The sequence below is a fragment of the Chelonoidis abingdonii genome, chromosome 2, assembly GCF_003597395.2.
Source record: "Chelonoidis abingdonii isolate Lonesome George chromosome 2, CheloAbing_2.0, whole genome shotgun sequence".
Taxonomy (NCBI): domain Eukaryota; kingdom Metazoa; phylum Chordata; order Testudines; family Testudinidae; genus Chelonoidis; species Chelonoidis abingdonii.
Genome location: NC_133770.1, coordinates 124,847,217 through 124,870,683, shown reverse-complemented (window position 1 = coordinate 124,870,683; position 23,467 = coordinate 124,847,217). Strand labels below are relative to the sequence as shown.

Genomic DNA, 23,467 nt, shown 5'->3' with positions numbered 1-23,467 from the left:
TACTTAGCTTCAGTTTCCAGCCATTGGATATTATGCCTTTGTCTACTGGATTAAAGAGATCCCTTTCATCAGAAATCTTCTTTTCATGTAGGTACTTATAGACTGTGAATCTGGTGCTTTTAGGGGGAAAAGGGAATCTTAGCCCAATGTATGTCAATTGTGAAATCTCCAGTGTCACACTCCTTTTAAAAAATTATCAAAATAAAAACCAAGTATGGCTTTGAAATGAACTCCTTTACAGTTCCTGGAGGATGAAAGGGACAAAAAGGCCTAGTGTGGCCATCTAGGCAGCTGTCTGCCTTGAGATCATGGTTAGAGTGGGAGAGAGCAACAGAGATTTAGGCAAGAAACCAGATTGAAAACAGCTCAAAACAGCAGTTTCTGTGCTCATAGTTGCTTACAGGCAGATACCACGTGGCTTTTTGTAAGTCATGGCTTGGCAGCTGGCTGCTGTTAACTTAGGTTTTTAGCTTTCAAGATAATGAAGAAAATTAAGTTATTAAAGCCCTGATTCAGCACAGCACTTAAGCATATAGATGCACATGCTTTGTTGAATTGAGGCCTAAAGCAGCCAACCACAGTGACACCCTACAGAAATGTATTGTAACTATGGCTTGGTCTTGGACTATGGGTGTAGATGGCTCACTTAGGCCATGTCTAAACTTACAAGCTTACAGCTGCACTGCTGTAAAAACACTCATGTAGCCACTCTATGCCAATAGGAGAGAGTTCTCCACTCAACTTAATAAAACCAGCTCAGTAAGTGGAAGTAGCTATGTCAGTAGGAGAGTGTCTCCCACTGACATAGCACGGTGCATACTGTAGCAAGGTGATACTGGTGTGGTGCCTTCTGCTAGTTGTCCTGGGAAATAGCTCAATTCCAGGTCAGAGCATCCTCTGCTGGGTGGTTCACCTGCTTCAGGCCCCCATGTCCCTCCCAGACCCCAGTGCCTCTTACCCCTCCACAGTACCCCTGCTCTGACTCCCCTCCCAGGGAACCCCCAACCCTCTATCCCCACCTTCCCTCAGTGGTTACTGTCATCATTATCTAGCCCCCACTCACTGGGGCAAACTGCAGTCTGTAATGGCCACTCATCATTGGTAAGGGGTGGGGTTGGACCAGCTGCCTCCACCTAACCCTGGGCTACAGCCTCTGCAACCCCAGTACTTGTTTTGGCCTTTAGCAAGGCCCACAGCCTGGGGATTTGCCAGGCTGGAGATCCCCAGCTCCTCTGGCCCTTCCCCAGCCCTGCTCCATTCCCTGAGCTCCCAGGTCCATTTCCTTCCCCAGCCAGAGAGAGACTGACTCTCTCACACTCCTGAGTGACAAAAGTTTTACGACATAAGTACTAGTGTAGACAAAGCCTTAGTTAGAACCATCCAGTTTACTAAGCAATGTGGGTTTCCCCTTTTTGTATATGGCCAAATTAAAGTTTATACATCTAGGAACTGAGCCTGGTCTTGTTCAACCACAAGTTATTGGGCTTGATGCAGGAATGAGTGAACGGAGTTCTATGCTCTACAGGAGGACAGATGCATAGATTATTATAATTTCTTTTGGCCTCTAACTCTACAAATATTTAACATTTATCTGCTAGAGTGAACCCATGGGTAAAAACGGCATTTTGGCATAAAACAGCTTCTTTTTGTCCCCGTAACTGCAGTAACTCTAACGGGGTCAGAGACTGCATTATTCCTTGTGCTTTCAGTTAATGATGTAAAAAATATTTAAATGATTATCCATTATACTTATCTCTCACACAGCTATATAATTTACATCTAGGTCAGGTTGTCAAATTGTTGATAGTTGAGTGCTTCACAGTAATTATTTATTTTCCAAATGTTTCTTTGTGTCAATGTCCCACGTCAACTCTCTTCAGTACAGACAGGAGGTAGCTACTTTACTGTACAGTGATACTACTAATTTTTTTCTGACTGGAAATTCACAGAAGAACAGCATCCCTTTCATCAGTGTCTGTTATCAAAAATAAAACAGAGTAAAAAGAGGTAAATGCAGTTTCCTAGGAAATTGACTACAAAAAGTCAAAACTAAAATCCACAAAGATTCATTTTTAGGCTCTGCTCAATGAGTTATTCTTTTAGCCGTAAGTGCAAATAGAGTCAACATTCTGGAATTTGACATTGGTTTACCACCTACTGTATACATAATTAAGCTGTTTTATTGTTCTTGATCATCTTCTGCAAGCTAATTGCTATACTAGCTGTAGGCAAATACATTTAAACAAACCCAAATAAAGTTTAATGTTTGTGCATGTCTTTGTTTTGAGTTTAGTTTTGAATTATTTAACTAAACAAAATCAGATTCAAGTGTCTTGCTAATAGATACTCACTATTTTCTTTAAACCTCCCCCAGGGAAATCCCCTCCCCCAAAACACTTAAGAGTTTTGTTTTTATATATCTAGCAGTTCAGATTTAATGTCTTGTAGCATGGATTTCCTGATGATGATTATCTTCCTTACTTGTTGTACCCTTCATTCTAGGAGGTACCGTGTATTTTGCTTTTTTGAGGAGAACAAAGCAACATACTTTTAAACATGTATATTGCTTATTTATTTTTTAAAGTGGGTTTTGAGGAATAAAATGTAACCAAAAAGCCATTTTGATGATTAGATAGTGTATTTGAGTGACATTTTACTGTAAATTACCATATCATCAAAGGATGCATTAAAAAAGGCTTTGCAGGAAATTCCACACCTGTAGGATATTTTAAAAACCTTTCATTGTTTCTTTATTGCAACAATTGACTGCAATGACAGTTTCTTAGGATTATTAATCTACTCTGCCTTTCTGGAGGTACTGTATAAAGATAGCTCTGTGGCTCTTACTAAAACTTCTTTCTCAGAGAGCAGCTTGAAATATTTCCTATCTGAATTTATTCCACCCCCTCACCTTCAGTGTTGCCTCATAAGGGTCTTAATCAGCTCCCATGGAATTGAATGGCAAAACTCTCATTGACTTCAGGTGGGTAGGACTGAGCCCTAAATGTATAAACCTATTTATGAGAAGATCCTAATCAAAAAAGGAAATTGTATTTGGCAGTTTAAAGAATAGTGTTTCCTTTACAGTGAATTTAGGGAAGTAAATTGTTTGATTACCTTTTACTTTAGAAGTGCTCAGCCAGTTCTGAAAGAGCTCACTCTGTGCCTAGTAGGTTTAGTGTTTTTTTTTTTTAAGATTAAATGAGTATAAAAGTTACCTATGAAGACTTAGATCTAAATAACTGAGCTCCTTTAAATAAAATTGTGCTAATGTCAAAAATACAAAAGGTTTATTATCAGGGAGATAAGGTAATACTGATAGCCTTTGTCTAGGCCAAAGGCTGGAATTTAAGCATTAATTTGCTAAAATATCAAGCAAAGATACACTGTATTGCTACAGAAACCTGTTTTCTACTGAGATGTTAACAAAATTAAATGCTGTCTCTTTTTTAATTTTAAAAAGACCTTATTTCTATAGTCTCTTTCAGGGGTCGGCAACCTATGGCACATGTGCCAAAGACGACATGCGAGCCAATTTTTAATGGCACGCTGCTGCCTGCCGAAGGAGCAGTCACTGTGCTCCCAGTGGAGGCAGAGAAGTGGGGTCAGGGCCTTGGGGAAGGGGGGGGTGGAATAGGGGCATATCCCCTCCAGCCCCCTGCCCTGATCACCCCCCTCACACACACCCAGGCCTCTGCCTTGAGCCTTGTACCCCCCTCATACACAACCAGCCCTCAACCTGACTCCTTCACCCGCCCCGCTACGACCCCAGCCCTGACTCTGGCATCCCCACACATACCCATCCTCCCACTCCCTGCCCTGACACCTGCACCCCCCACCCCATGTACCCCCCCACATCCTGACTCTTGCACCCCCTCCACATCCTCACCCTGAGCTCCAAATGGGAGCTCCTGCACCCCCCCACACACACTCACATGCACCCCTTGCGCCAAATGAGAGCTGTGCAGGTAAGTGCCCCACATTCAAACCTTCTGCCCCAATCCTGAGCCTCATCCCTCATTCTAGCTCCTGGCCAGACCCTTCACCCCCAGCCCTGTGCTCAGTGTACTCCCACCTTCAGCTCAGTGCAGAGAGAAGATGAGAATGGGCCAGAACCAGGGAGAAAGTAGGTACCCACTGTATGCGGGCAGGGCTGGAACCTCAGACTGGCAGCAGGTTGAGCAGGTCCAGCAGCTGGAATCCGGGCTGGCAGGAGCCAGTAGATGGAACCCCTGAGCGGCAGTGGGCTGAGCTGCTCAGCTCACTGCTGGTCTGGGATCCCAGCTGCCGGTTCTGTTCAACCCACTGCCAGACTGGGGTCCCAGCCATGCACAACCCGCTGCCGGTCTGGGGTTCTTGCTGCCAGACTCTTACCAGCTGGGGTCCCGGCCACAGGCCCCACCTAGCTTGCTGCCAGCCTAGGTGAACAGAACCCCAAACCAGCAGCGGGCTGAGCAGGCCAGCGACTTAAAATCAACATTTTGATTTAATTTTTAAATGAAGCTGCTTAAACATTTTGAAAACCTCATTTATTTTACAATACGACACTAGTTTATAAGTCTATATATTATATAACTAGAGACCTTCTAAAAACATTAATGTATTACTGGCATGCAAAACTTTAAAGTGAATAAATGAAGACTTGGCACACCACTTGTGAAAGGTTGCTGACTCCCTGATCTATTTAATTATTTTCCCCCTTTGCTGACAGAAACCCAATTTTGCCCTCAGTAATGCACATTTTATCATTTTTGTCAGGTAGGCTGTCCCTGATAGGGCATGTAGCCTCTTCTGAGGACTGATTTGCTGTGAGTGCTAATGTTTCATATTTGAGATATAAAGTTTCCATTTCTTATATCAAAAGCTGATTATCCCTGGGACAGTCAACACTTTCTTCTCTTATGTGCAGGATGAGCCTCTGCCTTTGTCATTCATTCTGATAAGCTGTAAGACTTTAAAGTCAGGAATATTTTTAACTGAAACTCCAGACAAGGAATGTTCCATTTATCCTCACTACTTGCAAATATATGGTTAGTGTCATGGGGCCAGTATACCCCATCACCCTGGGGGTGGGGCAAGGGCATGATAGCCCCACAGTGAAGCCAAAAGGGTTATGCTAAGAACCAGGGTTACATAACCCAATGGCCAGAGTCAATAGGGCTCCCTTTGTCTGCAGGGGAGCGCTGCTCAATGACCAGAGTCAATATAAACACCATCGAATGCAGAGTAGTGTGGCCATGGGGGTGGCAGCCCCAGTAGGGGGGCCCAGGCCCACCCTACTCCACAGGACCCTGACCCAGTGCTCTAACAGCAGTCCACCTCTGGGTCAGAAGGGAATCTCGGTGAAACTGACCTTATGAGGTTGGAAGGTGCCACTCACCCTATGGACCACTGTTGTAGGAAGTGACCTGGTGGGGATCAGGGCCTCCAGGCTCCTCAACATAGGACACTCCTTGGGGTTCCAATGGCAGCAGGCCTTTTGTCTGGGTCTCAGGCTCTTCAGCTCCCATAAGTAAGGTCTGTAATGGTTCCTGGGCTGGAGCCTCTACTAAGCATTTCTCCTCCTTGGCAGTCAGCCCAGACTGAGCTATGCTGCTCCCTTTCATACTGTAGCAGCAGTTGGAGCATGCCTAGCGGGGCTGAGGGGGCATGGCTTCTGATGCTAAGAGCGCTGCCTTAACCCCTTCCGCTCCAGTGTGGTGCCAGTCCACCCAGTCAGTTAGCATTTCTGAAGGCAATGCTTTTAAATTTCACTTCTGGATCATCCGTGTCACTTTTCTGTTCTTATATTGTGCCCATCACTCAGTGAGTGAGGATATATGAATTTAAAACATGGCCAATCCAATATGAACCTTATAAAACACAGCATAATTGAAGAATGATTGTTACTCATTCTGAATCAATCATTCTGAAATACTTAACTATAGATTTATTACTTAGCTTGGGCCCTTTTAATTATGCACTGAACAGTTGTGGAATTTAGCTATATATTGGGTTATGTTGTGACTTGTAAATTCATTTTTTATATTAACAGCATAATCATTTATTTATATTACTATAACAATCAGGACCTCATTGTGCTAGGCACTGTACAATGAAGAAAAAGGTAGTTATTTAAATCTAAGTACTGTTTTCACAATACAAGTATTAATTACTGTTTTCTAGTCTGTACTGCATGTCTTATTGCTTTCAGCATGGTAACTGATAGGTTAAGCGTTATTCAGTTGCCTCTGGATGGGATTATCAGTACTAGTTTTTGATTGCTTAGACTTCTCCAGAGAAGTCTTTTAGACTAAAAGATAAATCTTTATCATGCTTTTTCTGCCCCCCCTTTTTTTTTTTTAGGGCCTGATGCAGAAAAACCCCTATTCCATTAAGAATGGGCTTAACTGCCACTGAAATCATAAGGGTTGTATTGAATAGCAAGCATGCACTTAAGTGCTTTTTCTGAACTGGAGCCCAGATCACTCAAATTAAATTCAACTATGTATTTAAGCACGCATTTAAATGCTCCACTGAATCAGAACCTATGACCAAACTCATTCTGTGGAGAGGGCCAAATTCTAACTTGAATTCTGGTCCATGGTTCAATATATAGATGTAAGATTATCTAGCCCCGTCAATCGCCAGTGAATTTAAAATCAGGGGAATAGGGCCTGTATTTACCAACGATACTTTTAGCTAACATTATTTTTCAATCTCTTTGGGCAGGTCTTCACTGCAGATAAATTCAGTATTCTGAACTTGGGTTAACTAACCCACATTAGCTAACAGGGGTTAAAGTTAAACTGCCATTTCTTCCCTTTTATTGTAACTCAGATTAGCATCTTGAGTTGATTCCTAGGTTCTCCTATAGACTTTATTACACAGGGTTACATCAAGCAGGCTTGGTGTTGGATACTTCTACTGTAAGAGATGCATCCCCTCTCCTATGGCTTTGGTTACAAGGAGACAGAGGGTGTGGAAAAGAATCCCCTGCCCCCCACCAAAAAAAATCAGTTGAACATTCTATAGTTCCTAGATCCATTGTCTCCAACAAAGTAGCCAGCCTTAATTTGCCCATGTTGTATCCATGCACCCAGCACTTCTTAGACAGGATGTTTTCTGACTTATAAAGGTTCTGAACAGAGCATCACATCTGTGGCTGCCCTTACACTGTTCTAGTGGTGCAGAGTATCTGGAAAACTGGAATTAATGGAGAATTCCCCCTAATCTAAGGGGAATCTCCAAATAATGGAGAACTAGTACAGAGAGCACATTCATGGCATACAAAAGGGAAAAGATCTTGGCCAAAGCGCCGCTGTACTCCTGTAACACCAGACTGTCAGAAACTCCTTGGTGATAGTTACAGCTGGGAACACCTTATAACCACCCTTGTGCTCAACTCCACAGCTTTGCTCAGTGTCTTCTGATGGCTAATGATTTTTCTATTTCAATCAATTTATGACTATGAATAAACAAATACACTTGCCAATATTTCTTTTTTGGTCTGAGAATACTATGGTTGTGTTCTAGTTACTGCTTTGCAAAGTATGTCACTGGATAATCATCTTGAAAAAAGGCAAGATATTAGGTTCTTTGCTAATCTCAGAATAATTCAATACACAGAAACCTGGGACAATTTATTTTAATTCACCAAAGTGTTTCTTTTGCCAATCATCCCAGTGCTGTTCTGCACTGTCCACAAGGAGCATTCTTTGTGGAGCACTGACTTGTTAACATAGATAAGCAAATTCATCCTTAATTTATCACATGTCCATGAATTTCTGTAAGAATCCCTTTGTGCTGGGGTCTTCCCATTTTGTAGAATTGCTTCTGCTTTTTTGGTGTTCCTGTCAAAATTCATTCTCACTGAGGCAGCATCCTGCATAACTTGCTAGTCTCGTTTAACCTAATATGAAATTTGTTTCTGGAAGATTTAAGGTTCTTTGCTTTGATAAATTGCAAAACACTACATCTCTAAATATGTTTTGCTCATTTTAGGCTGAAAGTCTGCAAGGTGCTAGATCAGGGCCAGAGTGTTCAGCAAACACTTAAGCATGTACAATTTATTTACATTACAATGACATTTAGAGGTCCCACCTGAAATCAGGGCTCCATTGTGTTAGGCACTGTACAAACACATTGTAAGAGACCAGTTCCTGCCCTGAAGAGTTTAGTCTGATTAAAGGAGTGTGATAGTGTTCATGGGGATTCTCACCTAGTGGTCAGGGTTTAGGCCTTTCAACAGGCACATGGGGGTTTTGTTAGGGGAGCCCAGGTCCTCTCACTCCATGAGGCTCTGGCCCAGATCCCTGTGAGGGCTACCAAAGGGTCTGACACCTAGAGGCATCTCAAGATTGTACTGCCTGAGTCACTTCCTACTACTCCACTATTGTCTCTCCAGGTAAGTTCCAAATCTGTCCCCTTCAGGGGTATCCATAAACAAAACACAGGCATCAACAAAAATAAACTAGGTTCATAGGCATGAGGGGGAAATGCCTTCCTCTCCGGGTATATCAGAAGTAGGTCCTCCTTTCCCTCAAGAAGGGACCTTCAGGTAGGTGCTGATGGAGAGATCCTGTGTTCCCTCAGCCCTTTCCTGAGGAGCAGCAAGCTAAAGGTTTGTTCTCTTCCTAGTCTGCCCACAAGAGAGCTGTTCTGCTCCCTTTTAACTCTTCCTCCTGTCTATGCATCTCCTGCAGGTGTAGTGGGATGAGGCTGGCTGAGCCCTTCGCAGGTCCTTAAGCCCTTACTGATCAGAGTAGGGTTTGTATACCTGTGGTGTTCAGATGTTGCTTGTAATTATTAGAATTGGAAGCACTGGTTACTACAATACCCATCACAAGGAGACAGTCAAATGGAGGCCTCATCTGTTCTCAAGGGATAGTACTCAGCTTTGATTTTATTCAAATACTTTTGTTAAATCAAATAAGTTAAGGGTTTGTCTAGATCCAGTGACCAAACTGTTAATCCAGTTAGTTGTTGTGTATATGCACTCCATAACACTTAATTTCACCATCTAGTCAAGTTCAGCTTGTCTCAGTACTAATGGAACATTGTGGTGCATGTATTTTCGATGATGATTCATCAGATCTCAGTCTATCATTAATGCACCTCACCAAATTCTTTGCATCATGCTCTATAGAAAATGACTGTTTAGTCATCTTCATTTACAGATTTAGCTTCAACTCAAGCATATATGAGACTTCCTGTTCCACTGAGTCAAACTCTGAATGGTATTTATGCTTAAAGGCAGTCTAGTTTAACTTTGCCACATGGGTTCACTGTTCATTAAGCAGTCACTAATTATTTGATAGGTAACCTCTTATTATATTGTACTCAGCTCCAGTAACTGATTTGAAACTACCATTCAGTTATTTCCCATGTCACAAACCAATCTGTTAGAATTTTTTCTAAATATTGAGACCCAAAAAAACCCTGTTTGGGTATGATCAACATTAGAGCTTTACTTGCCAGTTGTATGTTCATTAATTTTGCTTTTGTATTTCTTTGCAATTTTGTGCTTAGAAACACACACTTGCAAAATGATTCCTTTTATTATAAGTATGATATTACACAATTGGTGCTTGATGCATCTGTATTTTATTGCAGTGGCCTGCACACTTATTGAAAACCTGACTTCTGCCATTTGCCTATACAGTTATACTTGCAGTCTGTCCTTATTCCTTGGTATGAAGAGGAAATTCAGTTCTTGCTTGCTTGTTAACACTTTAGTTAGAGATGCTGTTTTCATTTGAACTATAAACCTCCACTGTTCTTTTCAAAGTCAAGTCCACTTTAAAAAAAAAAAAACTTGCTTTGATCTGATTATTTATATACATTGTCTCCAGTTAGTCCATGTTCACATGATTTAGCTTTATTGAAATACATTAGACCTATATAATCTCACAGTGCAGCTTGTTTGCATAAAGAAAAGTGAGCCTTTCCCAAGTGGTGATCTTATGAGTATCATAGTATAACTGGAATTTCTAACTGATTTTCTATTCTCTGGTTTTTCAGTAGAAATTGGAAAAATTGACAGAATTATAGTCTGTTGGACTACGCAGTTCCATTGACATCCAAAACACTTCAAAATTGGGTTGGTTTCTCAAGAATTTCAGTTTGGAAGAATGCTGGAAGAAAATTCTGACCAATATCAAAATATACCATTTCAACATATTTGGAACAAAGTGTCAATTTTTCATTTTGAAATGGATTTTAAATTTCAATTTTCTATTTTGTATCATTAGATAATATCATACAAAATGAAGTCAAAATGGAACAAACACTTTAATTCCATCAAAACAAGATGTATCCATCAACTCAAAATGATTAAAATTATCCAGAGAGATTTTTAACTTCTCAGTTTTGTCTCCAATTTGGAATGAAGCCAGATTTTGAAATTACAAAGTTCTTTGTGAAATAAACTTCCCTTCACTGCACAGCTCTAGTTTTCAGCCCCATGCTTTCTCCCACAAGAATCTACTGGAGATCATGAATGCCTCTGAGCCAGGCACAGCAGTGTGCAGGATTTCACTTTCTCTAATGCCACTAGTTTTCAGAAAAAATAGAGCACAGCAAACATCTTTTTTTCCTGCTAGTTTTTCTAAACTAAGGGATTCAAGGGGCTTCATTTGCTGTATTTTTGTGAATGATTCTCTTTATTTTGAAAACCAAGTAATTAGAGTGACACACAGGAATACTGAAAAAAATTCTCTTTTTGGCCCCCATTTCATCTAGGGCAGGCTGACAAAGGCAATACTTCTGCTGCTTGATAGGTAATTAGTGACTGACTACTGCTTATTGTTACAAAAGTTAGCCTTTTTTTAAAAAAAAAAAAATGGGATGCAATCCATGAAGGTGATGCCATTTGTATTTTTAAAATGTAATTTCTCTCAGAAAAGCATCAGGTAACTTTGGAGTGACATTCAGAACTAGAAGTGGCCATAGTGGGCTGGATAATTGGTTCCTTTGGTGTAAATGATACTATCATTCTACACTTCTGGGATCCACATGTAGTGTCTGCAGTTCACAAAATTCACTAAACTTTAATCTTCTCCAATGCAAGTAAGAAGGTTTTCATTTAACGGTTACACCCACAACACAAATGTATGAGAGAATTCAGTGTCTTACTCAGAGAATGTCCAAGTTTGGTCTCCACACCCCTCTAGATTACATATTGTTATATACTGCAGAGTCCCAGGCTGCCACATTTGTCCTTTTGCTTATTTATGTATTTTTACATACCTATTGGATTTATAATAAGGGTGTTTTCACAACACTTCCATGTCATTGTTTAAAAATCTAGTATGGATACATTATATTCTCTAGAGTAGTGCTTCTCAAAGCTGTTCTGCCACTTGTTCAGGGAAAGCACCTGGCAGTCCAGGCCTGTTTGTTTACCTGCTGCATCTACAGGTTTGGCTTATCGCCGCTCCCACTGGTCACAGTTTGCCACTCCAAGCCAATGGGGGTGGCAGGAAGCAGCAGCTAGTACATCCCTTGGCCCATGCCGCTTCCTGCCGCCCCCATTGGCCTGGAGCAGCAAACTGCAGCCAGTGGGCTGTAATCAGCCAAACCTGCAGACGCGGCACGTAAACAAACAGGCCTGGACCACCAGGGGCTTTCCCTGAACAAGTGGCAGCCCAGCTTGGAGATGCACTGCTCTAGAACAGGGGTTCTCAGGACAATTTTTTTGGTGGTGTGAGAGTGTGGCCACTAACTCTTGCTGGTGGTCACTCACTTTTTCCTAAACTACTTAATTAGCTTTAAGAAAAACAAATATGCACATTTACACATCAAAATCAATTATTTATTGCTAACTAGTAAGCGTGTTGTGAAAAATGATACTTGTGTGTTTAATATCCCTTTTCACAGCAGACTTACTAGCTAGCAGTAAACAAACATACCAGAGACTTACTCAGCCCCAGCAAGCTTGGGGACAAATTAAGCCATGGATGGGAGCGGGTGGGGGGGCCAGCGTAGACAGGAAGGGCCAGGGGCAATGGAGCCCAAAGCCCTATGTCTAGGGGATGGGGACAGAGCCCTAAGCCACATGGCCAGAGCCTGGGGCCCTCTGCCATGTGCTGGGGGCCAGAAACCCTGCGGCCAGAGCCTGCTGCCCTGCCACCCCAGGGATGAAGCCCAAAGCCTGACCCCACCAGCCCTGGGAAGGTGGGGAACTCACTGGCTACCTGCTCCTCCAGCACTGTGCCCAGCTGTCTCCAGAGGAGGGGCATCAGCAGCCAACACTAAGGTGGTGCATCCAGGAACAACTGGGAAAGGGAGGGCCTGCTGCTTCCCTCCTCCCCCCGGAATCACAGCCCAGGAGGCTGTGGCTGCAAGAAAAGCTCCTGGTGGCTGTAGACAGCCACAGTTGCCTGCATTTGGGAAATGCTGCATAACCACTGATGAGTCTCTTTGTGATGGTGGAACAGACACTACTTTGTCTAACTTCTGCAAAATTCCTATCTTCTCTCAAAGTTCCCAAGTGCTGCTTGCTTTTCTGTATCTTTAAGATCATTTTTTCTTGAACTCATTAATTGGAAATTCTTCCTTTTCATAGTTGTCAGGCAACTGTTAAAGTCAAGTTTGACACAAGGAGAAAGGCAGTATTACTGATGAACATCACATCTTGGTCTGTCCTTGCTCACATAGTAATGCTGGGGCCTTGCATGGTTCAAAGTCTTTGCCTGCAGCTCTTTGCGCTACAGCTTGTAGATCTCCAGTTCAATCTTCAGCACCATGTTTACCTGCCACAGCTAGAGCAGTTGGTTCTTCAGCTCCTTCCAGTTCATACAGACAGTGATTTTATACTGCTCTATAGACTATACATTGATTTGTCTTGTGTACCCTAAGTTTCACCTTACATAAAAGCTACTTGCATACAAAATCAAACATCAACACACAAGTGTTACAGCAAACTATTGCTGAAAAATTGCTACTTCTCATGTTTATCATAATTTATCATATAAAATAAATCAATTGGAATATAAATAGTGTACTTACATTTCAGAGTCCTGAAAGGGGTGCAGTAATCTGGGAAGGTTGAGAGCCACAGAGCTAAAGCATCTTTTGGGGGGGAGGAGGGGGGAAAATCAGTCTTGATTTAAGACTTCAAGTGACAGAGAATCCAACACATCCTTTATAAAGTTGTTGCAGTAGTAATTACATTCACTCACTGTTTAAAATGTGTACCTTATTTCTAATCTAAATTTGCCAAGCTTTATCTTTCAGCCACTGGATTTTTTAAATGGTTTTTGTCTGGTAGATTAAAGAGAGCTCTACTATCCAAAGTCACTTTCTCACCAAGGTATTTCTAGGCCAGGGTAAGTCACCTCTTCCCCCTCTCTTGGATAAAATAAGTAGATTGAGTTTTGATAGACTCCACAAATCCAGTAACAAAAGGAAACAAAAAATTGATACACAAATTAATCACACAGTGTAAAATTTTGAAAATCATCTAAATGACTTAAAGGCTCACTTTCTTCTCTAAAACAATGTGACTGCACAAAGGCTGGTAATTAAACAAGACTATGGCAATTTTTTCAAAAAAAAATGCCTAAGTGGCTTCCAAATCTAAGTTCCATTGAAAGTCTGAGACTTAGGCACTTTTGAAAATAATCTTAGCATAATGCCAAGGATTGGCTATCTTTAAAAAAAGAGATTTACAGTCCCAAAAAGAGAGATTCAAGGCCAAAAAGTGAGATTTTCCAGGTGGTGTGTTGGGTCATTGCTTAAAACAGGGACTCATCTTTGGACCTTGGCAACATCTAATAGTCCAGGTTTTTTAATCCAACCAGCATGCAATGATTTGTTTTGCAATATTAAGTGTACATTGTATATGAAACACTTTAATGTCCCAATTCATACTAAAGTCTAGGGCACATGAGAATTTTATGCACAATGCAAATCAGTGGATTTTAATACAGACAGTTATTTGCTGGTTAGAACAAAAACCTGCATGGCTGGAGATCCCTGAAGACATGAATTTGTGTAGTCTGCTCATTTGTGGGTGAACTCATATTTTTTGACCATCATGTAGTCACACACACAAACACCCCTGCCCCTGCATATCCTCCCCTCTCCTCTCCTGCACATATAGAATATAGGCGAGTCTATAGGCTCCATGATTACCACAGTACACAAGCTTGGAAAGCAAGCTCTAAGTCCTATGCCTGTGACACCTGATGTATTATTGTCAGTTATAGCGCCTAAGTATCAATGTTTAAAATCTTTATATATTTACTCAAAATGAGTGAGAAGCTTAGGAATGTGTGTGAGAGTGAGATAGCATGCTAATGAATGAGTCTCACACCCAATGAATGAGACTTGACATGTTTGTCTTAATCATAGTCTTAGTTAATCACCAGATCGTATCCAGCCACATTGCTCTCTCCCATAAGACTAACATACATGTACATAGACATTTAAAGGAGCAACTATAATTGCAGTTACTGTGTTAAAGGAAGCACAGGGGCTGCTACCAAGATACTCATTCCTGGGAACAATTAGTTGGGGTGGGGTGTAGGTGGAGGTATGGCTCCAGATCCCTTATCTGCTAGCTGGCAGACTTGATAGGCCATGCCAGGGGAACCACGCAGCACTCCTCAAAAGGATAAAACAGACTGTGCTTTCCCCAGTGCAAATGGAAAGCTGTTTGATGCAGAATGCATCAAAGGCTGCTTTTCTCTCCAGGATTCCTCCTGGAGAACTACTACTTTTCTATTGGCTGTGGCTAAATGCCACAGTCTTGTCCCTAGTATATACACAGAATTTCTTAAAGTTTACATTTAAAAAGTAATTTCAAAACACCCAAGCAATAATCATTCAAAATATTTGAAACTGCTCCTGTTCTCTGGTCATACGCTGTCACATGTAAATCCTAAGAGTAAAAGCCAACATTTCAAATTTGCTATCCTAAAGTGGATTTAGGTACCTAGCTTTAGGCAACCACATTTTGAAAATGTTGACCTAAATTCAGCCCTCAGATGTGTGACATGCACAGATGCACTGCATGAAAATTTTATGCCCATTATCTTCATACGGTTTGCAAAGCAACAAAATACCAGTATTTCACATACGAACAGAAAACAAAGGGCATTTCCATTATCCAATATATGAGCAAAAAATGAACAAAATGAGCTAGAAGAGAAGTTGATTTAAAGTTTACAGCATAGCTATAATAAATGTCTGATTTACCTAGTAAGAGGAAACAGCAAATTGTACCAATGTGTCCTCAGTTTTCTCTTTTTTTTTAAATGGAATTAAATAGACGTGTGAGCACTGAGTGCTGAAAAACCAAAGAGCACAGTTCACATAAGTCTCTGTAGCCCCCTTGGAGGCTGGGTGTTGGATACCTGACTAGAGTTGTGTGAATAACTCATTGTTAACTCACTGGCCAAACAAAAAATAATTACTTTTAGGTCAAATGAAGCATTTCATTCAACTCATAACAAAATGTTTAATTTAGTTTGACTCTTTTTATCCTTTAAATTTTTAAAAATGAAACTGAAGTAAATTTCAGAACAAAAAGTCATTTAGAGTCAAAAAATTGAAATGTTTCTATTTTTTTAGGTCATTTTTCCCAACTGAAGCAATTTGGCAAATTTGACACAAATTTGCAAAATGTTTTGGTCAACATTAATCTGCATTCTTCAGCAAAACAGAATTTAAGTCAAAAAAATGTAACCCAGCTCTAGTCTTCACTGTTCACCATCCTGACTTGTTTAAGAAACAGGCCTCCTCTCCTCTGTAATTTACGGGGTTTCTTGAAAAGAAAAGTGTTATTACTGTTTGTATTTTAATTACATACCCCAGCCTGTTTCTTATTGTTAACCATTCAAGGAATCAATTTAATAGAGATTGGGGAGGAAAAGCTGTTTTGTTATTTAAAACATCACACTGGCCAGTCTACAATTGTTTCCTTCGCTACAGGTATTTTGTGTTTTTTTGTCCAGTTTATTAACCTATCTTATCCTATATTGAAAACACATACTAAAAAACCAATATACCATAAATGTACTATTTCTTCACAATGCAACATCTGTAGAGTATACAGTTCCTAAAATGTTTGCAAACTGTTGACAGCACTTTTATCTTTTCTGTTTTTAAGAGTTCATTTATGAGGAACTCTGTCAGATCTGTCTGCAATGGAGTATAAATATTGATGGTGGAAGCCTGATGCAATAGCCATCTTCTCATCTTCTTAAATCATTCATGGACACTATGCTAGTTTTAGTCTCTTTACTCTGTCAGTGACTTGATGTGTGTAAAAATAGAAATGGAGCTTTTGATTTCAATGAGTTGCTAGATTGTAGTTGATGCAAATCAAGAGCTCTTTTAAATACCTAAATCATAAAGTCTTATCTTAATTTTACACTAGTTGCTTGTGAACTAATTTTATTTAGCAAGTGTTTACTCTTTGTTTTGTTTTCAAAATAACTTTTCTTTAATCCACTATGATTTTATATGAAGAATTAAATATTCTATTGACCCATTGCTAGGAACTATAATATTTTGGTCTCTGTACTGTAAATAAATATCTGAATTAGAGAGGATCTAAAATAAAAATTATCAGTTTTAAAAAAACTGAACTGTTTATAAAAAACTACTATTGTGCAACCTAGTGAAAAAACTGATTGATTTAGGAATAATATCAAATGATAACTATCTGTAAGAACCTGTAAAGAATAAAGAAACAAGTTTTTCCACATCTAGTTTTGGTACCAAAAAAGGTGGCCTAAAATTAATTTTAGGAAAGTTCCAAATATCAATTAGCAATAAGCACTATTAAGGAATAATAGAATATTTTACCAAAATAATTAGCCTTTAGTGACCATAAGCACAACAAGACTAAATAGAAAAGTAGTGGAAATTTAGTACAAATACAGGTGGTTTCAGAGTTGTACTGAATCATAAAAACTGAGATAAAGAAAAGGAATGCTGTGTAGTTAAGATACGAAATCCACTGAACTAAAGAAACAGTGCAAAAAAATTGGCTGTCGAAATAATCCTATTGATGATTAAAGATGTTTTTTTTTTTTTACCTAGCAAAGAGGGAAGAAACAACTGAAACTGCTATGACAGAGGTTGTAATGGATGCAGATTACAAGGAGATGATTCTGATTCCACCCAGTGAGGGGTTGGGGAAGGAGACTTTGAAGCTAATAAACAGGAACTAGCGATCCTTCTAGACCTCAGTCTGGCCAGACTTTGAAAGGCAATAAAAGCTGTTCTATCAAACAAGCCATTCTGACAGATTCAAATCAAGTAGTTCTCTTGGGTCCTGAAAGTTTCCAGGTCAAATAGGAAAACAAAGACTTTGATTTTTTTGGGACTTAGGGCTTGTCTACATTAGAGGTTTCTGAAAACAAGATAAGTCTCACCAACGGAGGGCATCTACAAAAGGTGGTGGTATTGATAAATCTGTACCAGAACAACACCACTAGTGCAAAATTTCCTAAGCCAATAGATACTGCCTTACAGTTATCAGACAAAATTTAAGAAACAGACATGGTAGCTGATCAAAACCCCAAAGAAAATCACTGAGGAATGAGAACAGTATCAAAAATGTAGTTTGAAATGAAGTGGCTATAGTTAGTTCTTGTGAAAATTATTTTGTCTTATTCTTCTAGTGAGCAGCCTATTATCATGGCAATATTTGTGTGAAAAACAGCATAAACTAGCTTTTCTTTTGTCAGGTATATGATTTAATTTAAAATGTGAGTTGATAGGTGACAATGCCAATAGTGGTAAGTCAACCTGCCAAGAAATGGATAAGTTAAGCTTTATTTCAAGTCTCTTTCATTTTATGAATTCTATGGTAAATTCTCTCCAAGGGCTAGATTGTGCAATTAAAATCTGCCTTGTATAAGGGACAGCAAGTAGTTACACCACTTCAGGAGCAGCACAGAGGAAAAAACATTGTGGCACCCAGTCCACTGCTTTCTTACCTTGGCCAAAGCATAAAGGGACAAGAGATTAATTTTGCCATGTTCACTTTATATGTAAGTATTTCCCTTCCATCACTTCGCATAACAGGGGGCCTGAAGGGTTCATCAGTAATGTTAGTCACTAATTTCTAAGTGAAACATCTTTTCATTAGAAAATACTGGTTTGATGGAACTGAAACTTTTTGTGAGACTGTAATGGGTTTGACAAAACTGTCATTGGTAAAGGTGTCTCAGGGATAGAATGGAATTTGGAGGGGTGAGGGCAGGGAGAGGGGCAAGAGAGATCTCTCCTAGCGTAGGTTGGTGGCTGGGGCACTCAGCTGGGCTGTAGGAGAATTGGGTTCAGGTCCCTGCTCCAAATCAGGCAGAGCCTTGCTGAGAATTTGGAAACATGAAGCAAGTGAAGCAACTTAAAGGCTAAAAAATCAGAAAGTCAGTAGAAAGAACCCATTTAAAAACAAACAAACAAACCCAAATGTCATGATTTGTGACCAATGATTTGTGCTTTTGGAGGCCTGAGCTATGATTTTTGAACATCTGGCAGTACTGTATTAGCAACAAATGAAGTGGCTGGCAGGTAAGGTTGTAGGAAAGATCTTAAGTCTGCTGAGTGGCCAGTGTTATATGCTGGTACTCTAGAGTCTGGGGACCTAGCAATATGGATTTAGGTTGTATCCTGAACTCTTTCTTCAGTTCCACTTATCATACTACACTCAGCTAAGAAGCAGTGAGTGCCAGAAGTTTTCTTAGTGTACTGATAATTTGAAAATGGCCTGTGCAAACTGGTTTTCCAGGATGGTGTTCCAGAAACTAATCCCAAAATGTCTTCTGTCCTTGTTTCTAGAAAGGATGAAATGGGCTAAGGCTAGCACTGAGGAATATCTTGATGTTTGTTTCATGTTAGTTTCTTTTATGTTTGAGATATGAGTAAGCAAAAGAATTAAGAATTTTCAGACTGAGCTTCCACTGAATTTCGAGGGGACTATAACTCCAGAACACTATTTGCTATGCATGAAGCTTGGTAGGGGAAAAAAAAAAAAAAGTACCTCTCGCCAAGAGGTACCTTGCCAACGCTCAGCCTGGGACATTTTAGTGAATTTTTTAGTTGGAGGATATGAAATACAGCGTTTAGACTGGGAATTGGGTTGCATCCTTCCCTTCTGAGGAGCTTCTCCATACTAATGTTGTGTCTGCAGAGGTAAGAGAGATATTTTGACGGTAATAAACATTGACATTACAAAAATAAAAACAGAAAACATTAACTTGAACATTGAGAGCATCTTTCACAGTAAAGGAAATGTTAATACTTAAACTATTTGTAAATTGCTTAATCTTTGTCATTTGACAGTAACATTTTTCAATATTTCCCCCTCATTTGAAATTCTGTGAAGCATTAAGAGTGTAACTTAAATCTTCTGGAAAAGGCGTAAAGTCATAAATCTGTCTATTTATTGTCTATAGGCCTGATTCAAAGTCCATTTAAGTAAATGGACAGACTCCAATTGACTTCAACGGGACAATAAATGCAAAAGTAATTCCATGTTACACAGTGCTCTTAAAATTAAATTTGGTAACGTGGTTGTTTTGTGGATGTAAACTAAGTGCATCGCTATATTCTGGAAACTTCCTTCGTTCAGCATTCTTTGCTCAACATTAAGAGGCTGTATTTTACATTTTTCATACTATGTCAGGTATATTGATGTTTATCTTGTATGACAAATTATTGTATTCCATTCATTTGGCTTGTAATGTTTGCTAAGTATCTACAGTGGATGTTTGCTAATGAAGCCTGTAATCTAACTTGTTTTTATTCCAGGGGAATGGCAGACAGGAAGGCTCCCACAAGCACTATAAAATGTTTACATTTAATGAATTCTGCACATTTGAAATGATCAGCTGTATAAATACACAGCAGAAGAATTGATCTTTGTTTGTATATATACATTTAGAGAACTATCAACTTTTTTTTACTCCTACTTGAGACACTTTTTATAAATTGGGCTTTAATACCTCTGCACAGATAACTGATGAGCTTCAATATTCTTCTGTGCTTTAATCGGGTTCACTGAGTTTCCTGAAGTTCTGTTTAATATCTATTAACTGTAACTATAGTCAATTAGAGCTGAGCAAAAAAAAAAACCATTATAAAGTTGTCCACATTAGAATTGATTTATGTTGTAATATGAGCTTTCCTTAAGTGAATGAAATAATCTCTTATTTAGCCAGTTCTGATCCTGGCTCTGCCATCATAGGGATGCAGGGAGTGCCCAAGGTCCCAGCTGCAGGTAAAAAGTTTGGGGACCACTGCTTTACAGTTTCCTTAGCTGGCTTTCAGCACCTTCACTACAAAAAAGTGTTCCAGTGCCACTGTCTGCTATTGCCTCACTGTCCAACCTTTGGGCATGTCGTTCCACCACCCTGCCGCCATTTCAATATCTGTAAAATGGGGTTGATAATGCCTTTTATACTTCACACCGTTGTCAATAACACTATAAATGTTTAGTACGTTGAACATCGTAAAGTGCAATGTAAGTGCTAAATATAGGTACATAATAGGTACCCAACCAGTGAGAAATAAAGGGAAGGAGAATCTTAATTAGAGGGCTGCTTAGGCCCAATTTCTAGGCCTGAACCAGACTCCAGCTCACCTGACCTGAACCCAAAAGGACTGAGTTGTTTTTCCAACCCGACTGTTACCCCCCCCCAGCACCTGAGTCAGCGCTGCTGCCTTCTGCCCATGGGGTTGGTATGGTGTTGGCTACATGCCCTACTCCTGCTGTCTGCTTCCCCTCTGCTGTGCTGTGTTTGAGAGATGCTGTGACTCCTTGGTACACTCATTCTGCAGCATGACTCTGACTCCTGCTTTGCCTACTATGTCTGACTGCACATGTCCTTGTCATGACGGAGTCCCTTCAGGTTGCATTGAAGGCTGCTATCAAATCCCCCCCCCCCCCCTTCTCTTCTGCAGATTGAACAAGCCCAGTTCCCTCAGCCTCTCCTCATAAGTCATGTGCCCCAGCCCCCTTATAATTTTCATTGCCCTCCGCTGGACTCTCTCCAATTTGTTTGCATCCTTTCTGTAGTTGGGGGCCAAAACTGGATGCAATACTCCTGATGTGGCCTCACCAGTGCTGAATAGAGGGGAATAATCACTTCCCTTGATCTGCTAGAAATGCTCCTACTAATGCAGCCCAATATGCCTTTAGTCTAGTTTGCAACAAGCGCACACTGCTGACTCATATCCAGCTTTTCATCCACTGTAATCCCCAGTTCCTTTTCTGCAGAACTGCCGCTTAGCCAGTCAGTCCCCAGCCTGTAGCAGTGCATGGGATTCTTCTGTCCTAAGTGCAGGACTCTGCACTTATCCTTGTTGAACCTCATCAGATTTATTTTGGCCCAATCCTCCAATTTGTCTGGGTCATTTTGGACCCTATCCCTACCCTCCAGCATATTTACCTCCCCCCAGCTTAGTGTCATCTGCAAACTTGCTGAGAGTGCGATCCATCCCATCATCTAGAACATTAATGAAGATGTTAAACAAAACAGGACCCAGGACCGATCCCTGGGGCATATTGGTTGATACCGACTGCCAACTAGGTATCAAGCCATTGATCACTACCCATTGAGCTGGACGATCTAGCCAGCTTTCTATCCACCTTATAGTCCATTCATCCAATCCATACTACTTTATCTTGCTGGCAAGAATACTGTGGTAGACCATATCAAAAGCTTTGCTAAAATCAAGGTATATCATGTCCACCACTTTCCCCATACCCACAGAGCAAGTTATCATTAAAGGCAATCAGGTTGGTCAGGCATGACTTGCCCTTGTGAATCCATGTTGACTGTTCCTGATCACCTTCCTCTCCTCCAAGTGCTTCAAAATGGATTTCTTGAGAGCATGCTCCATGACTTTTCCAGGAACTGTGGTGAGGCTGACTGGTCTGTAGTTTCCCAGATTCTCCTCCTTCCCTTTTTTTAAATATAGGCACTATATTTGCCTTTTTCCAGTCATCTGGGACCTCCCCCGATCGCCACGAGTTTTCAAAGATAATGACCAATGGCTATGCAATCACATCAGCTAACTCCCTCAGTGCCCTCAGATGCATTAGATCCAACCCCATGGACTTGTGCATGTGCCGCTTTTCTTAATAGTCCTTAATCTGTTCTTTCACCTCCTGCCCGTACTGTGCTGCCCAGTGCAGCAGTCTGGGAGCTGACCTTGTCTGTGAAGGCCAAGGCAAAAAAAGCATTGAGTACTTCAGCTTTTTCCACATCATATGTCACTAGATTGCCTCCCCTATTCAATAAGGGTCCTACACTTTCCCTGACATTCTTGTTGCTAACATGCCCATAGAAACCCTTTTTGTTACCCTTCACGTCCCTTGCTAGCTGCAGCTCCAATTGTGCTTTGACCTTTGTCTCTAGTCAGCTGTCCAAGTTTCCACTACTTGTAAGCTTCCTTTGTGTTTAAGTTCACCAAAGATTTCTCTGTTAAGCCAGGCTGGTTGCCTGCCATATTTGCTATTCTTTCTGCACATTGGGATGGTTTGTTCCTGTGCCCTCAATAACGCTTCTTTAAAATACAGCCAGCTCTCCTGGACTCCTTTCCCCCTCATATTAGCCTCCCAGGGGGATCATGCCCATCAGTTCTCTGAGGGAGTCAGTCTGCTTAATCAATATAAAACTATTTTATATGCAGCATATACTGTGTTATGTGAAATATAAAGTTTAATCAATCAGCAGCTTGCGTTTATTTTCCGACTAATTTGTCAGTGGTATAGGTAGCAAAAAATCAGAGTAATGTTAAAAAAACAAACACAAACACTAACATGACAGCCCATTTCTGAGACATTGTAATTAAAAGGCAGCTACTGTCACAGCTGTTTTCACATTTGCAGTTTCAACTCTGAAGACATCATTTGAAAGCCACCAAATATGAATGTTAATAACCGAGAAAGTAAGAGGTGTTTCAAGTGTAATTAGTGCATTTTCTTAACTAATCATTGCACAGCTGTGAGGTGCAGACTATTTTTCCCCCACAGTCAATTATAAGGAGATTGAAGTGTCAGTGCAATACTAAGCAATAAAGAGTGAACTTAAACCAATATAATTGAAATAGCAGTTACAAAAACAGCCAAATTTAAGGGCTTGGCTACACTTGCAAGTTGCAGCGCTGGTGAGGGGGTTACAGCGCTGCAACTTACCAGGTGTCCACACTTACAGAGCTCAGCCAGCGCTGCAACTCCCTTCCTGCAGCGCTGGCTGTACACCTGGTCTGCTACAGGTGTAGCGAATCCAGCGCTGCTGATGCAGCGCTGCTCATCAGGTGTGGACACTCACCAGCGCTGTTATTTGGCCTCCAGGGTATTAGGAGGGTATCCCACAAGTTTCCTGTATACAACAAAACCGGAAGGTTACTCCCCGGAGCTACTTATCTAAAAAACAAACCACAGCTGCTCTTTGCTTCAGTGAGCGAGCGAGCTGAGGCTTTGGGAATGTTCACAGCTGTTTGCTTGAGGAGACAAAAC

General features: G+C 40.6%; 1 protein-coding gene across 1 annotated transcript in view; it reads left to right on the top strand.

The window, feature by feature from the left end:
* GABBR2 (gamma-aminobutyric acid type B receptor subunit 2) overlaps positions 1 to 23,467 on the top strand; it is a 926,530-nt gene that overhangs the window by 247,304 nt on the left and 655,759 nt on the right. The gene's annotated exons all lie outside the window — the stretch shown is intronic.